This window comes from Micromys minutus, assembly GCF_963924665.1.
Source record: "Micromys minutus genome assembly, chromosome: 5".
Classification (NCBI taxonomy): Eukaryota; Metazoa; Chordata; class Mammalia; order Rodentia; family Muridae; genus Micromys; species Micromys minutus.
In genome coordinates, this window is record NC_137974.1 from 83,908,878 (window position 1) to 83,913,842 (window position 4,965).

The 4,965-nt window shown below is 45.0% G+C and overlaps 1 pseudogene across 1 annotated transcript; it reads left to right on the forward strand.

The window, feature by feature from the left end:
* Window positions 1-967: 967 nt before the first annotated feature.
* LOC308420552 (COP9 signalosome complex subunit 4-like) lies at window positions 968-2,036 on the forward strand (annotated as a pseudogene). Its single transcript has one exon. The product of its transcript is annotated as a COP9 signalosome complex subunit 4-like (transcript).
* The last annotated feature ends 2,929 nt before the right edge of the window (window positions 2,037-4,965 follow it).

Genomic DNA, 4,965 nt, shown 5'->3' on the forward strand with positions numbered 1-4,965 from the left:
AAGTACAGATTACATTTCACTGGTGCTGGGACACCATCCTGGGTTTCCAACTGCCCATCCTCCTCAGTTCCTTCACCTTTGCTCTCCACACTCACACCTGCTGGACCCTCCCACACTCACACCTGCTGGACCCTCCCACACTCACACCTGCTGGACCCTCCCACACTCACACCTGCTGGACCCTCCCACAAGCACTAATTAGAAGCCCTCACCATGGCAAAACCCTTAGTCACCTTGGACCTTTCACTTTCCCCTGCTGATATCCAAACCACTTGCAATTCTGCTAGTCTTACTGTCAAGATGTGTCCAGAATTTGTTCCAGATGTGGCAGGGTGTGTTGTAATCCAATACTCAGGAGGCCAGGAAGCAAGTCAATATGTTCCAGGCCAGCCCAAGGATGTCCTCAAACCACGCTCAAAAAACAAAAACAAAAACAAACAAACAAAAAAAAAAAACAGACTTAAATTCCTAAAGTTGACTTCTCTTGACTTTCATTCTGATCTGTTTCATTCTGAACCACCATGTTCTTCCCCACCATCTACTATCTAGGTACTGCAGCCACATGTACTACAAGGATACGTTGAGGCAGAATTCAAGCCAAACCATTGCATAGCTCCCCTTTTTACTCAAAGTGAAGAGCAAAGCTTGGGCCCCTGCTTACACTTACAATGGGGTCCTGTCTTCCTAAATGCAGTGTAAGCTGAAAACACTGTAGCTCAAAATACAGTAAACCCAAGCTCCAGTACATTGTAGTTCAGTCTGGTCTACTTTAAATGTCCTCAGAAGTCACACACTAGCCTATATAGTTGAGCAAAATCATCTAATGCCTCGCTTATTTTAAAACAGACATGAGTAACTCTGGGGTTTATTAAAAACTGTACTAAGGTAAGAAAGAGGGTGGCTGCGGTGCCACAGGATTTGGCCTAGCTCATGAATTCAAGTGGCTCTCATAAAGATCTGGTGGGCAATGGTGAATGAGAATGTCAGCCTTGTGATCTCAGGGCAACTGCTAACAGATTTCTGCACACACGTCCCTAACCTACCAGACAGCACAGCCAAGATCTACCATTTCCCTTTGGAGAAGATCCAGCCTCCGGTCATTTCCTGTGAGGAGCAGGTTGCTTCCAAAACACAGCATCCTGCAGCTATTTATGATAAGGAAGAAGACTGGAGAAATGCAGCCCAAGTGTTGGTGGGGATTCCTCTGGAAACAGGACAAAAACAGTACAACGTAGATTATGAGCTGGAGACTTACCTGAAGATCGCAAGGCTGTACCTGGAGGATGACGATCCTGTCCAGGCTGAGGCTTACATAAACGGAGCATCCTAACTTCAGAATGAATCCACAAACGAACAGTTACAGATACACTGTAAGGTTTGCTATGCATGTGTCCTTGATTACAGAAGGAAATTCACTGAAGCTGCCCAAATGTACAATGAGCTCTCTTGCAAGACAATAGTCCACGAAAGTGAAAGACCAGAGGCTTTAAAGCGTGCACTACACTGCACCATCTTAGCATCAGCAGGACAGCAGCGCTCTCGGATGCTGGCTACTCTTTTTAAGGATGGAAGGTGCCAGCAACTTGCTGCATATGGGATCCTAGAGAAAATGTATCTAGACAGAACCATCAGAGGGAACCAGCTTCATGAATTTGCTGCAATGCTGATGCCTCACCAGGAAGCAACGACGGCTGATGGTTCCAGAATCTTGGACAGAGCTGTTATTGAGCATAATTTGTTGTCAGCAAGCAAATTATGTAACAACATCACCTTTGAAGAACCTGGAGCTCTTTTAGAGATCCCTGCAGCTAAAGCAGAGAAGACAGCATCTCAGATGATAACAGAAGGACGCATGAATGGATTTATTGACCAGATCGATGGAATAGTTCATTTTGAAACACGGGAAGCCCTGCCAACATGGGACAAGCAGATCCAATCACTTTGTTTCCTAGTAAATAATCTTCTGGAGAGAGAAGATTAGTCAGACAGCCCCCGAGTGGACAGCACAAGCCATGGAAGCGCAGATGGCCCAGTGAGTCCTCAGAGATCTGTGCACACCGCATCTTTGCCACTTCGTGCGGATTGATTCACTGCCCCTCAAAGCATTTGCATCATGATCGTAGACATTTCCGTCCTTTTCTGCCGGATCCCACTTGAAGAAGATGCTAGAACAAGAAGTGCAGCATTTAAACGTAGTAGCTCCACGTAATCTGGGTCTGTGTATTGAACTAACACAGATGTTTTGAAACGTTGTTCTTTAAGTGGAAGTGAACGATCTGAAGTTTGGGATTTGTGATCACTTTGTAGTCATGTAAACCTTAAGTGCTTTGTGCCTCTCCAAATGTGGTTACTCTAATAAATGGATCAATGAGCCAAAAAAAAAAAAAAAAAAAAAAAAAAAACTGTACTAAGAGTGAACATTACAGAACACTGGAATCCTGACAGTCTGGGATACATTTTCACATGGAGTATAGCCATTGTCAGTTGAGGACAATCTGCACATAACAATGGCTACCAACATTCCTGTGAGCCTGCCCAGTCACCCGTGACTCCCACTTAACCCCTTGGACCTTGTCTACCACCCTTTCTCCATCACCCATTCTGTGCCAGTTCTGAAAGCTTCCCTGCTCAGCTCCAGGGCTTCACTTGCCCCAGAGCACTTGCTCTGGCAGGTCTCTGTGTGGAGCACCCCTTCCCTGGTCTCTTCATGATTCATCTTTGCTCCTATGCCACTGTCCTAACGATCCCTATGCAACCACATGACGTCAGCCTGCTGCTCTGCATCCCTAACCTCATGTCGCCCCACACCCCTGCCCTTCCTTATTTTGTCTCTTCACACCCTGCTTTGTATCTCTGTCTGCTTCGACATCTATCATTATCCAGCTTATTTTTTATTGGATATTCTCTGTATTTGCATTTCAAATGTCATCCCCCCCTACTCCCGTTCTCCCTCCCCCTTCACTTCCATGAAGGTGCTCCCTCTTCCAACCACCCTCTCCCACCTAAGCGACTTGGCATTCCCCTACATTGGGAAAATGAGCCTTCACTGGACCAAAGGCCTCTCCTCTCATTGATGCCAGACAATGCTATCCTCTGCTGCATATGCACCTGGAGCCATGGGTCTCTCCATGTGTGCTCATTGGTTGGTGTTTTAGTTCCTGAGTACTGTGGAGGGTTTGGTTGGTTGAGAATGTTGTTCTTCCCATGGGGTTGCAATTCCTTTCAGCTCCTTCAGTTCTTTCTCTAGCTCCTTTATTGGGGTCCCCGTGTTCAGTCTGATGGTTAGCTGCAAGCATCCTCATCTGTATCAGTATGGCTCTGGCAGAACCTCTGAGGAGGCATCCTTATCAGGTTCCTGCCAGCAAACACCTCTTGGCATCAGCAATAGTGTGATACCCAAGCATCTTTTATTCCCAACAAGTAGCATAATACCCCAGCATGTAGGCTACTACCTCTTGATTGGTTTTTTTCTCATTTGTGTTATTTCTTCAGAGTTGCTGGGTACCACAATCAGCATGATTTTTCACCTATATTTTAATTTCTCCAGACTGAGAAACAGAAGAGGCTCTGGGGTAAAAGGCCCCCAAAAAACGAACATGGGAATGAGGCTGCTTATGGTCCTACAACCCCACTTTTAGTTGTGCATTTGAAAGAACTGAGGAAAGAAGTGAAGTTAAGATTCTGAAGATGAATTTGCACCCCCACATTCATAACAGCATCCGCTGCAATAGCCAAGACACAGAACAACGCAAAGCCCCAATTTTAAAGACTGGGTTTTTAAAAACAAACAGTGGAGGGGAAAGTAAATGGAGCATCATTCCACCTGGGAGAAGAAAAGCCTCTCACTGTGGACACACACTTGTAATATTATGCTGAGATATCCCAGCATGGTAGTGCACACCTGCGATCCCAACATTTGGAAAGCAGAAAGCAACCTAATTCAACCCCTCATTGGCTACATCGGGAACTCACGGCCAGCCGGTGGTTTTTGAGATTCTGTCTCAACAAAATGAAAGGCAGGTGGTGGCCATGGGCTTGGGAGGAAAAATAGGGAGCTATTATCGGCAGGTTTGAAGGTATAAGTTATGCATAATGAAAAAAATGCTGTAAAGCTGGACACACATGAATATCAAGTACCCAACTCTACTGAAACACCTCTCCCCCAAAAAACAGCAATTAAAATGGTAACTGTTACATTGCATGATGGTTACAAGTAAAAATACATTTTTCTTAAAACTCCTTTAGTGCTTGCTAGTTTAGGCGGATTTAAGTTGTAATCTCGGAATTTCTGCTGATGGACACATTTTCTACCTGCTATTTACATGTCTTCCATCTTTTCATTTTCTTCGCCAATTTTCTGTTGACGCCTTTATCGTTTTCATTGATTCAAGTGAGCTCTTTATATAGAGCAGCATTAAACTATACTCTTTACCTTTGCTGAGCATATTTGCCATCCTGCTGTCTTCTCGACGTGTATTTCAAAATAAATAGTTTCCATCGTCAAGAACTAAATTTACTAACCTTTTCCTTGGTGTCATGGCTAATCTTGGCTGCCAACTTGACTACATCTGGAATCAGCAATAACTGAAAATTGCTGACCATTCCTGTGAAGGGTTTCCCGAAGCCGATCATTTGAAGAAGGATGAACCACCCTACATCTAAGCTATACTTTAGGATGGCAGGCCTCATTGACAGACATGGATAAAAGCAGCTGTTTTAATCTGCTTGCCCCTGCCCCGCAACCCTTGCCTGCAAGTCCATCTGCATACAGTCTTGCTAAGGTGCGATGCCTTTGCCAGGAGCAAAACCAACTTCTTCAGCATCCCAATATAGAGACTGGCGACCAGCATCTTGCCTCAAGGAATCCTCCAGAACTCCAGCACCAGACTGAAACTTTTGAGACATCCAGCATCATGGCCCAAACACCTATGGGATGTGTGGCCTTTCCATCATGAGATACAGTGT